This window comes from Lemur catta, chromosome 9, assembly GCF_020740605.2.
Source record: "Lemur catta isolate mLemCat1 chromosome 9, mLemCat1.pri, whole genome shotgun sequence".
Taxonomy (NCBI): Eukaryota; Metazoa; Chordata; class Mammalia; order Primates; family Lemuridae; genus Lemur; species Lemur catta.
The window spans coordinates 55,893,228-55,905,898 of record NC_059136.1 but is presented as its reverse complement, the minus strand read 5'-3'; the positions used below and the strand labels follow the sequence as shown (position 1 = coordinate 55,905,898).

At 53.0% G+C, this 12,671-nt stretch overlaps 1 long non-coding RNA gene and 1 other non-coding gene across 2 annotated transcripts; one reads left to right on the top strand and one right to left on the bottom strand.

Moving 5' to 3' along the window:
* Window positions 1-611: 611 nt before the first annotated feature.
* On the bottom strand, window positions 612-2,647 carry LOC123645232. The gene is made up of 3 exons (XR_006737453.1): window positions 2,429-2,647; window positions 1,965-2,105; window positions 612-1,152 (listed from the first exon to the last, which is right to left on the bottom strand). It is a non-coding gene; the product is annotated as an uncharacterized LOC123645232 (long non-coding RNA).
* A 3,352-nt stretch (window positions 2,648-5,999) lies between these two features.
* LOC123645307 lies at window positions 6,000-6,102 on the top strand. Its single transcript, XR_006737500.1, has one exon. It is a non-coding gene; the product is annotated as a U6 spliceosomal RNA (small nuclear RNA).
* Window positions 6,103-12,671: the final 6,569 nt, after the last annotated feature.

Genomic DNA, 12,671 nt, shown 5'->3' with positions numbered 1-12,671 from the left:
GAGACCTTGTGGAAACAGGAGACTTCAGGTACCTCAAGGGCAAATGCTGTCCCGCATACTTGCCTACACTTTTCTATAGAAGGTGCTGTGGGTTGAATTGTGTCTGCTCCCTAAAAAATATATGTTGGCATCCTAACCCCCAGCACCTCAGAACGTGACCTTTTTGGAGATAGGGTCTTTGCAAGGGATTAATTTAAGGTGAGGTCGTTAGGGTAGGCCCTGATCCAAGGACTGCAGCCTTACAGAAGGGGAAAATTCAGACACAGAAACAGACCCCACACAGGGGGAACACCATGTGAAGATGATGGCAGAGACGGGGGGACGTGTCTCCAGACACCATCAGACACCAAGGGCTGCAGCAAACCACCAGAAGCTACTAGATAGGCATGGAACAGACCCTCCCTCACAGCACTCAGGAGGAAACAACGCTGCGAACACCTTGATCTCGGACTTCTGGCCTCCAGAACTGTGAAAAACTGAACTTCTGTTGTTTAAGCCACCCAGACCATGGTATGCTGTGACAGCCACCCTAGAAAACTAATATGGAGGGAAAGCTCCTATGCACTGTGTCAAATGGAAGCTCCTGAGAGCAGGAAATCTTGTCTGTTTTATTTATTGGCACATAGATGGTGCCCAAGAAATGTGCATTCAATCAATGAATGTCTCCTCCAAAGTTCACAGAGCAGAACAAACAGGATAGAAACAGGTCCAACGTTCGAAGATCCCACACTTCTCACCATTACCACTGGACCTCCGCGGTGGTCCGGGGCGGGGGTACTGTGCCTGCCACTTCCCCTGCAGACATCCACAGAGCCCCCCATGCAGCTGCGCCCCAGGAGCTGGGTGGGCGGCAGGTCTGGTGGAAGGCTGTCCAGCCTTGTGGCCTTTAGGCCTGGACCGAGAACTAAAGAGACCTTAGAAATCCCCATTTTCAAACACAAAGCCCGTAAGGCCCAGCCTGTCAGTTCCTTTGCACCGCGGGGCACAGCCACCCAGAGGAGCCTCAGGCTTGGCTGGAAGACACATCAGCGTGGACCATTTCTGTCTCTCTTCCGTGCCATTTTTCCTACCCAAAGGTTACTCTCTCTCTCTTTTCATGCTTGGCAGGAGCACACTGAGGAGGCACTTAGTGGCAGGGAGCGCCTCTGAATTCTGAAGAGAAATAAGAATTTTGCCTGTGGGTCAGTACAGTGGCTCTCGTTACATCCTCTCCAGCCAGATTTCTTTCAGGCCTCGTCTAATTTCTCTGTGGCAATGGCTTGAGCTATGGAAGAGGGGTCTGCACAGCCTACGTGGCTAATGTAAGTGTGGTTAGGTCGGGCACTTCTGGCATGCGATGCTGCGCGTGCAGTGCATACATGCGAGCGTGTGCGCACACGTGTCTGTGTGTGAGATGGGGGAGGGGAGAGAGGGAGAGAATGGGGGCTGGGGGTACACCCAGGAAGGCCCTTTCCCGGGGACACGGGTAAGCTGCCTGCCCAGGCCTCTCTCCACCTTCCTGTGAGGATGACAGCGAGGGCTGAAGCTGTCAGATGGGTCCCTGGGAGTCCAAGGGCACTGCCCACAGGGTTCAGCCTACAGGCCACACCCAGGTCCGTCTGGGAATGGGCTTCCTTTGTGTTAAGAAACCCGAGCCTCCTGGATTCCACATGGGGACGGGTGTGTCCCTCACAGAGAGCCCTTTGTGCCCGAGAGAGGGTTGGCCTGTTTGTACTGGCAGCTGGCCAGGCACCACCCCCAGCCACCCCGCCTGCCCTCGGGGGCTCCCCACCTTCCCTCCCCAGCTGTGCCTCCCTTCCTCACAGGGTGCAGCCACCTGCCCAGGGCAGGGCACCCTGGAGGGGCCTGGGCTGGGCCAGAGGCTGGGACGCTGCCAAGGACAGCTGTCATGGAGAGGAGAAGGCTCTGGGGACAGCCCATTCCCGGGGATAGGCTGGAAGAGCAGGGGCTGCCAGCAGACCCACCCTGGGACACTGGGGACAGGCCAGGGCTGCCCTCTGAGATCACCCTGCCTGGGGAGACGGCAGGCTACAGCGTGCTCTGGCTGGTTGCTGGGAGACATCATCACTGAAGGGCCACGATTATAACTGCGACTGTTCGTGTTCCTTTAAAAAAATAAATAAAAAAAAAAAACCATGAGAAATCTCATGCTTGTCAGAGCCTTCCTCCCCCGCTGTTGGCCCCCATTATGAATCCATGGCATCTTCTGCTGAGAGTTAATTACACGGTGTGGGAAAGATGCAGGGCTTCCTTTAAAAAAATCGTTTCTGCTGGATGAGTTCTAACCCCTCAGCTGCCTCCCGAGCTCCCTCCCCATGTGGCAGGAAGACAGGGCGTGCTGCGAGGAGCCCAGCCCCGGCCCACGATCGCCCAGGGCCTCCCTGAGCCATAAGCCCGTGACGACAGCCCCCGCCAATCCAGGGCTCACCTCCCACAGCTGAGAGATCCGCTCCTGCCAGAGCGCCGGATCGTGACAAAGCACAAACGGAAGGTGCTGTGTAAGTGCCAAACCCTTTGCCCCTCTGGAGCCTGTTTCCTCTCACTCTGCTCCACGCACATAGGGGGTGAGGCAGAGGGAGGGGTGCAGATGGCTTCCTGAAGCCATCCATGTGAAGGCTCAAAAGGGAATGTGACCCGCTCGGGGACTTTCCACCTAAGAGGCTATGACCAACTCCGGAAGCAACAAGTGTGAACTAATACCCTCAGCGACTGCCTCTTTGCAGGGTTGAATTTCATCTCCTTATGCGATGGCTAATCGCACAGCTGCTGGGACATCTCAGAGCATGTTACAACACCCCTTGGTCCAACAAGTCCGAGCATCTCAGAGCTGGAAGGGCCTTCTCGGCCAACTCCTGTCCTGAGCTCGAGCACACCTTAAAGTGGAGAATGTTCTGTTGTCCCCAGACATCACTCCTCTATTTTGAATAACTTACTTTGCCGCTTCCCATCTTTAGGTTCAACCAAGAACTGACTTTTTAAAAAGAATAACTTCTCTGTTTATTTGGTTTTATTCTTCAAAGCATAGTGTTGAGTACTGAAAGGGCTGAGGGGACCCACACAGCTTGTCTTCTGAAGGGGGTGGTTTCAAACCCAAATGTGCAGAGTCTGTAAAAATGCAAATTCTGCAATTTTGAACAAACCTAATTGGTAATTCTGATGCAAGTAGCCATCCAACTACCTTGAAGGGTTATGGCTGTGGCTTATAAACATGGGAATTAGCCGGACACCCAGCAGCTGCAGCTCCCCTCCCAGCCAGAACTTTCCTGGAATGTACATTCCAGGAAATTATTTATATATCTATTTTTAAAATAACATTAGTTTCTTTCTCTTTGGTTATAAAGCTAAGGCAGAGAACTTATATAATACCATAATAAAAATAATAATAAAATTCCAGTAAGCCTAATAGCTAAAAAATAAAATAATAATAATAATAATAATAAAATCTCTCATGATCCCTTCCCAAGTGGGGGAGGGCTATTAATATTATGTTGTTTTCTTCCTGATATGTTTTTATAAAGTTGGCAACATACTGAATATATAATTTTATTTCATTTTTTCCCTATGTGATTAATTTTTTTCTGGAAATATCATTTCTAAAGGCTGTATAGTATCTCCATTGTGTGGAGTGCCTTATTTTAATAACCATTCCCTCACTGTTGGGTGTTGAAGCTGTTCCCAATAATTAATTATATAAACAAAACATATTAAGATGAATATTTGTGTGCATAAAGTTTTATCAACATTTTTGATGACTTCCTTTAGCTGGAAGTGGGTCACTGGATTAAAGGATATGAATGTTTGAGAGGCTCCCAGTAGATATATCGCCAACTTGCTGTCCCAATTTCCCCCTCTCCAGCATACAGGGGAATGCCTGTGTCACTGCACACCCAGCCGATGACCTTTCAAGGCTTATGAAGGGTATCAGTCTTACCATATGTTATAGGTTGGCCTGTTTCCCCAAAAAGGATATTGTGAAGTCCTAACCCAAAGTACCTGTGAGTGTGACCTTATTTGGAAACAGGGTCTTTGCAGGTTAAGAAGGGGTCGTCAGGGTGGACCCTTGTCCAATATGACTGGTGTCCCTATAAGGAGAGCGCCAAGTGAAGATACAGCCACACAGGGAGGACGCTGTGTGCTATCCGAGGCAGAGACTGGAGTGATGCAGCTGCAAGCCAAGGAATGACAGCTGCCACCCAAAGACAGGAAGAGGTGGGGAAGGAGTCTACCCAGAGTCTCAGAGGACCATGCCCCTGCTGACACCTGGATTTCAGACCTCTATCCTCCAGAACTATGAGAGAATAAATTTCTGTCATTTTAAGATACCTAGCATGTGGTGCTTTGTTGTGCAGTCCTATGAAACTAACATACTTTATGTTCCCTGGCTTGGTGTCAGCTGAGCCAAAAAGAGCTAAAGTACAAAGGATGGTTCTTGCTACCTCTCAGAAGGGCATCCAATCCAGCCTGTTAATCTGTCTTCCCTAGGAACATTTCTTGCTCCCTGTCCTCGGAGCAAGAGCCCAGCAGGGGCCCGTCAGGGACTGGCTTGGGGCTGTGGGTCCATCATCCATTAGAGCAGGGTCTGGTTGAGCGTTTTCCTCAAGGTCACATCTCGAGGGGCACACAAAGCATAAACTTAGCATTTTTCTCCATACTGTTGGATTTGACGTGATGGAATAAGTATTTATTAGGCTCTTTCCACACCTCCTGGATTAAAACTTCATTCAGTGGCTCACACATGCCTAGTGTCAGGGCAGAGGTCATCTTTGTCACGGATCAGGCCTCAGACTGATCCATTATCAGGGCGTCTCAGGCCCTAAGCCCCTGACTGGCTATTGAATTCCTCACTTCTACAAATGCCCGTCTGTTCTCCAGTGACTTCTGAAAGGTTGCTCTCTCAAGTTGACCTTCTTGATCCAGGACAGAACCTAGAGACCTAAAGAACCCCAGTTGGAGATTATACAGTTAGGACGTTCCAACCCCAACAGTTACAAAGTCTAACACATTTCAAGTCATTCTTTACTAAGTGTCCACCGGGTGCCACTTACATCCTCTAGTCCTCACGAGAGCCCTACAAGGTAGGCTGTGATACCGTGACAGAATAAGAAATATATATGTGCTCTCTGCTCCTGGTTCCTGGCACAGCACTCCTAAAACCCTTGTAATTTCCTGAACAATATGGGTGCTAGGAGCATCTTTTGTTCTAACATTTGGTCTTTGACCCTGGTTTCTGACACAGAGCTCCTAATCCCTTAGAATTTCGTGGGTGATAGGAACATCTTTTGTTCTAAGGAGGTGACTGTTACTGGTGGGGCTGGTCACCAGAAAGATCAAGCCACGATTAGAAGCCTGGAACTTTCAGCACCACCCCCCATTCTCCAGAGACCAGAGAAGGGCTAGAAATGGAGTTAATAATCGATCGTACGTACGTGATGAAGCCTCCGTAAAAATCCCCAAATTATGGGGTTTGGAGAGCTTCTTGGGTGCGGCACATGCAGAGGGTGGTGCACCACCGAGGGCAGCCCTGTGCCCTTCCCCTATGCCTCGCCCTGGGCTTCCCTTCCATCTGGCTGCTCATCATACCCTTTATAATAAACTGGCAAACAGAAATAAAGTGCTTTCCTGCATTCTGTGAGCCGCTCTAGCAGATGATTGAACCCGAAGCAGCGGTCACGGGAAACTCCAATCTATAGCTGGTAGGTCAAAAGTTCTGGAGGCCTGAATTTGCAATTGGCATCTGAAGTGGGGGGCAGTCCTGTGGGACAGAGCCTTTAACCTGTGGGATCTGACTCTAACTCCAGGTACATGGTGTCAGAATTGAATTAAATTGTAGGACACCCAGCTGGTGTTGGAGAATTGGTTGTTGGGGGAAACCCCATCTCCCACATTTGGTCACAGGAGTGTTCTGTTCAGCAAGAGAGAGAAAAATAGAGAAAAAACAGTTCGTTTTTCCCTTACAGAGGTATAATGATCTCTATTTCACAGTAAAGAAACCAAGGCCTGTGCTCGCTTCGGCAGCACATATACTAAAATTGGAACAATACAGAGAAGATTAGCATGGCCCCTGTGCAAGGATGATAGAATTGAAAGTTTAAAAAAAATTAAAGAAAGAAAGAAAAAAAAAAAGAAACCAAGGCCCAGAAAGGTCGGGCCACCTTGTATAAGGCAGAGCCAGAAGTAGAGCCAAGACCTCCTGCCACAGAGTCCCCAGCTCTCTGCTTCGTCAGGTGGCTTAGAGGGTCATCAGAAGGCAGCTGCTCAGTGGGGTCATTAATGCTAACAAGGAATGCCAGATGTGTTGAGGATATGCCAAACCTGTTGAAGCAGATGTTCCTAGTTCCACTCAGTTCCATCTCCAACTTTTCTGGCATATGCAGTAATACGGGATTTTGTGATTACATGACCCCTGAAAATGGTCTGATCCCTGCTAACTCACCTTCTGATTTTTACATCTCAATTTCAATACATCTGTTTCCAAAAAGTTGCAAGGAAAGGGAGCCCTCTGAAAGCATACAAGGAACCTTATATTTAATGGTGTCTTAGTCTCTTCTGTACTGCTGTGACAGAATACCTGAGAATGGGTAATTTACAAACAACAGAGATTCATTTCTTACAGTTTTGGAGGCTGAAAAGTCCAAGGTTGACGGGCCCACATCTGGTGACAGCCTTCTTGCTGTGTCACATGTGGTGGAAGGCAGCAGAGCAAGAGAGAGAAGGTGAGAGGGAGAGGGGGAGGACTGAGAGGGAGAAGGAGATGGAGGAGGAGGAAAGGAATGGGGCTGAACTCCTCCTTTTTTCAGTAACCCACTCCCACGATAACAAATCCATTCCCTCAATAACGTTAATTAAATTAATTAAATAAAGTAGTGCCTCTTGCCTGGAATCCCAGCACTTTGGGAAGCCAAGGCAGGAGGATTACTTGAGGCCAGGAGTTTGAGACCAGCCTGGGCAACATAGCAATACCCCTGTCTCTACAAAAAATAAAAAAAATTAGCCAGGCATTGTGGCATTTGCCTGTAATCCCAGCTACTCAGGAGGCTGAGGCAGGAGGATAGCTTAGGTCCAGGAATTCGAGGCTGCCATGAGCTATGATCATGCCACCACACTCCAGCCTGGGTGACTGAGCAAGACCCTGTCTTAAAAACAAAAAAAGAGAGGACGGGTTCTCAGCCTGAAAGAAAATGTGGAAGTTGGAGGTTGTGGTGTTTGTGGCTTAAATAACCAGCCACAGCCCTTTTGCACCTGGCTGTGTCTTCCAGGATAACCCCCAACTGGTCCAGTCCACCAACTTCCCCGAAAGGCACCCACATATGGCCCTGGACCTCCCACCACTGACAGTTTTCATACCTATCCCTGACCACTGTTTCTTCCTCTGATGTCACAGGGCTCTGCATCTTGTCCCATCTTAGCAAATTAGACCCCTTGGTTGCCTAAGTGTTGTCTTTTTTAACTGTTTTCCATAGACGCCGGGAGCACAGGGCTTCCCAGAAGTCTGATTCAATGCTATTTTGAGCTGGATTAGATGGCAGAAATGAGCCACTCACCCTTGGAGAAGGCACACTTGGGAAAATGCTGCCCAACGAGAAGTGGATGGGGAACTCTTTCTCTGCACAAGTTTAAATGAGGGTCAGATGGGGCAAGCAGAAGCTCACGTGGTCCCTGTCAAAGCTAAACTGACAAACAGCTCCGGACAGATCCGGACTAGTTTTGTTCACCCAGCTGTTGTACTACTTCTGCCTGCAAGATGAGACACAGACACCTCCCCTCCCCAGGCTGGCATCGTTTGCTGAGCCTGTGGCTTTGGAAGGAACAGCAAGTTCAAATCCCGGAAAGAGGCTGAGAACGAATTCCAGCTGGAGGCCCACCAACAACAGTTGTGTCTTGTTCATCCCAGGGTCACCGCATGGGTGGGTGAGGTGTGATGCTGTAGGAGGGGTAGAAACCCAAGCACCTGTGGCTGCCTGCTGCCTCTCCGTGTCCTGGCTCCTCCTCGCCCTTCCTTCCTGCCTTTCTGGTGTGGTCAGGGAAACCTGCCGGGATTAAAGCTTCCAGAGGCCACTTAGCCCACTGCAAGTAGACGAATTTTTAAGGGTCTTTTGTTCTCCCTGAGCATCCTAGAACCACAGATGCAGCCTCTCAAAGTGGGTAGTGAGCACTGACTCCCGGCAGACCATAGTGCCCAGAGATGTCCAGCCTTGTCACAGAGGAAGGCCAGACCCCTTCACGTCTCCTTCCTTTCTACGGCTAATCGGTTTTCCTTCCTCATGCAGCTTTGGCCTAAATTCCCAGATAGCAGGAAATTCACCTTTCCAAGGTGAGTTATGTCCTCCAGTTATGTCCTCTGCATAGTTTCACAATTTGTCTTCCCTCACCTCTTCATGCTTTCTTCCTTCTTCATTCCACTCCCCCAACTTCACTGGAAGGCCACCCATTCTCAGTTTACCAGGGCTCTTGAATTCCTTTACCCTTGGGCACGCATCCTCTTTAGCCAAGGAAAAAGAGCCTCCCCTGTGCCCCCATCCCACGGTGGTGACAAGGCCTAGGGTCAAGGAAGGGGCCAGGTGAGGCCAGTGCAGGTTTCAGGCCCAACCCCAAGGAAGCAGCGCCAGCCCCCAGGGGCGGGGCTTCACCAGAGCTGCTCCCATCAAAGGGAACTGGGCCCTTTCATCCAGACACAAATGTCCCCTCGTACCCTCAGACCAAGGGTGTCCACCGGTGGTTCTTTTCCTCCCCCAGAAACTCAGCCTCAGGCTTTTCCCAGCAGGGGCCTCCCCGTCCCCTCCCCCGCGCCCCGTCCCCCGCTCCCCCGTCCTTGAGTCCCTCCCAGGCTGCTCTGGGGCGGGTCCAGCCACCCCCGTCCCCCGCAGTGTGGGCTGCAGCACGTGGCTCTGGGCAGCGGGTTTCCTCCCCGCCCCGGCAGAGCTGCCGAGCGTGGTCGCGCCCTCTCTCCTCCCGCTTCCCCGTGACTTCTTGCAAAAGCCTCGGCTCGCCCCCGCCCGCCCCCGCCTCCCCCGGAGGCTGCGCTTTCTCCCCGCCCCTGGCAGCGGCCTCCGCTTCGGAAACTGTTGACTCAGAGGGCGGCCGCGCGGCCAGCGTCTGATGTCAGCCTGGAGCGGGGCCGGGAGTAGGGCCCGAGGGCGGGAGGGCGGCGCGGGAGGCGGGGTGCGGGGCGCGGCGAGGGGGTGCGCGCTCGGTGGCTGCGGCGGCCCGGGCGCCCGTGACTCACGGCGCGTCACCGGCGCAGATGCCCGGGGCGGCCGGAGGCTCCCGGCTCCCGCTGATTCATCAGAAAGCACTGCCGCGCGGCCCGCGGAGGCCTGCGGAGGGGAGCGGCTGGCGGGCGGCGGGCGGCGGCCGAGGTCGTTTGGAGCGCACGGAGCCGGAAAACCCCCGTGGGCGGCTGCGGCGGGGCCCGCACTGCCCGGGTCACCTGCGGCGCGGGCCGGCGGCGGGCGATCGCTGGAGGGAAGAAATCCCCCAGCCTCAGCGGGCGGCGGCCGCGTCGGGAGCCCGTCCCCCTTCCGCTGCCTTGCTGCGCCCCTCCCCGTGTCGCACACGCTCCGTTATCCGGAGAAGGCGGTTCCTAGGCACGGGCACGGACCTTGGTGGCGCCCGAGGTCGCTGGGGTTTCCCCCTCCCCTTAAGACTTTGGGTCTGTGCGAAAAGCGTTCATTCCAGGCCCCACCCTTTCTACCCAGACCCTCTGCTGTAGACACCACGTGCTCGGCCAGCGCCTGGGCCCAGCTCTTTCCTGTCACTGCTAACCACAAGGCCCCGTGGCACTCAGGAAATGCAGCAGAGGGGCCAGAGAACTCTCAGGAAGGGGTGGGGGCAGAGAGGAGCTCTCTGTGTGGCTTTCCACCCCGTCCTGGAACAGGGACAAATTCCATAGCATTCATGAGATGTGGGAAGCTTTCTTTGTGCAAGGTGCCGCGTCCCCCAGGGACAGGTGGAGAAGGAGACACAAAAAGGTCTGATAGGCCCTCGCTGTCCCTGCATGTATAGTCTGCCAGGGAGACAGCCCCAGGCACACCTTGAGTGGTAAGATAGGAAGGGGAGGGTGGAGTGGAGGCTTCCCGGTGGGGCTGGCATGAGGACAGGGACCTTGAAGAGGAATGATTTGAATAGATGGGGAAAGGACATTCCAGATAGAAGCAAACGCCTGGAACCAAAACCAAGAAGCAGGAAAGAACAGGGTGAGTTCTGGGAATGGCCAGGAGTCCAGTTGGCTCAGAAGAGCAGCCTGGCCCAGCAGCACAGACGTGCATGTCTGAAGCAGGCACAGTGGCCCAGAAGGACCTGGACTCACGGGTTCCGCCTGCTGCCCTGGGGCACCAAGTCATGCCAGTTCCCAGACAGATGGATTCTTTCCAAGAATTCCACAGTCCTGCTCAATCACGGCTGCCGAACCTCCTGCCTTGGATGGCTTATTAGTTGTTATCTAATGCAGATCCTCTTTTGTCCAGATTTCAAATACTTTTCCTTTTCTGTCTCTTGATCACTATCAGTTTGTCTTGATCTACATCAGTGCCTCAACCCTGACAGCACATTGGAATGACCCACGGATGCTTTGAAAACAGAAATGTTGATGCATGGGCCCCCTCCCAGAAATCTGACATCATCGATCTGGAGTGGGGTCAATGTGTAAGCAGTCTTTTAACAGGCAGCCGGGGAGGAGAACCACTGATGTAGATGGTCACCATCAGGGGTGTCCAGGTCAGACCCCCACTCAGAGCGGAGCCTGCCGGCCTTCAGACTCCTCAACAAACCCTGAGAACAGAATTGGCAGACCTCCAGGGGCAGCTGGGCTCCCTGAGGCTGGGAGTTGCAGTCTTTCCCAGGCATCCACTCTGTAGCCAAGGCCAAAGGTTCTAACAGGAAGGGAGGGTGAGGCTTCTGTTTGTTTCCCAAGAGCCACTGACCTTTCAAGCTAATGATAACCACCAGGAACCTCACTGGTGGGAGAACTAGGCGTCAGTAGCCACTGCAGCCATCTCCCATTGACGCTGCATATCTGTAAGGGGGCCCAAGGTGGAGGTGGCCCCATCTCCTGCAACACTGGGCCTCAGAGGTAGAGGAAGACCCAGCTGAGGACAGATTGGGGCTCTGGGGAACAGGTCCTCTGCTTGCTTTCTGGGAAAATGGAGGTGATGATTACTGGCCCAAAGGTTCTTTTGGGGGATCTTGAGGTGAATCACCTAGCAGCGTTCAGCATGGGGATAATTTTCAGTAACTCTTTCCTTTCTCCTGTTTTGCTAGGAACTCTTTTCACAAATTTAGAGAGAATCTCCAAGTCTGGACCTCACAACTGCTCTTCCAGCAATTGTCCACCCCCATCTCCCCAGTCTACAGGGTTTGTAGAGGGTGACCTTGAAGGCACATCTGAGGCCCCAACCTAAGGAAGGTCAGGCTAAGGAACTTGGCTGCAAGTTCCTATGCTGCAAGAGAAATGACACTGGTCACCAAGGAGGTGACCAGCTGTCCTCCCCCAGGACTGAAAAGTAGAAATATGGCCTTGAGCCTGGGGAGGCTAGAACTACAGGAAGGATTTCCTGACAAATGACAATGTTGGCTAAGGACTCATGAGGGTCTGTGAAAGCAGGAGACTCCTCCTGAGCACCAGACCCTGTCACCACCACAAAGTGCTGTTCCCATTTGACAGCTGGGAAAACTGAGGCAGAGAAACAGTCCATAACTTGCTGAAGCAGCAAAAGCCAGCAAGTGGTGTAGCTGGGATTGGAATCTGGAGGATCAGCAGTTAAAAGAAGTGGGGCAAGCCCTCCCTGCCTTTCAGCTCTAAGATCCTGGGATTTTGTTTTTCTGTCCAAACCTCTCAATCAAGAGTCCTGGAAAAGCCACACCAAATCCTAGGGTGTGGGCATTAAATCCAAGGGCAAGTGTGGTTTTGAAATGCTCATGCACTCTGCCTTTCAATCCCTATCACAGAAAGAAAACTCTATTAGAGAATAACCGGTGTTTGTTGGCGGGTACGTCCTAGCAAAAAGAAAAAAAAAAAAAAAGAGGGTAAGCGATTTTTAAGGGCCTTTGGAAATGCAGAAGAGGCGCCGCAAGATGGCCCCTTCTTGGTTTTAGGGACAGACAAGCCTGCTCGCGTTTGGCCACTGGCGACAGATAGATAAATCCTGTTAATTTTGCTATTGGGACCCTCCCGAGCACCTCTCCTAGCGTCGCAAGCTTCTGGATGTGAGAGCCCGCGGGCCAAGGTGGGTATTCCTCTTCCCATTTTACAGCCTAGGAAACTGAGGCTGGACAGAGGCACCACCGGAATTGAATTGTGGGTGGATCTGCCTCCAATCCAGAAATTCTTTCCCTGGTCCCGAGAAGGGGCCCTGACTGCAGAGCGCGGGCAGAACGGCAACCGGGCCGCCCTCCCGGGCAGGCGCCCCCGCTGCAGGGCGCCGGGCGCGGCGGGAGAAGGAACGGGCTCCGCGCGCATCGCCCAGGCCGAGGGCGGGGGCCGCGAGCGCCGCGGAGGCGCCCGTTTCCCGTCCCCTCCCCTGGGAACCCGGCGCCGGGGGAGGGCGCCCGGCCGCGGCCCCCACATCCGCCCGGGCCGCCAGGTGCCCCGAAGCCCGGCCGCCCCCTCCCGCCCCCGCGCCTGTTCCCGGCGCAGCCCGAGTCTCGGCGGTCACGTCTCCCCATCCGGCTCCAAA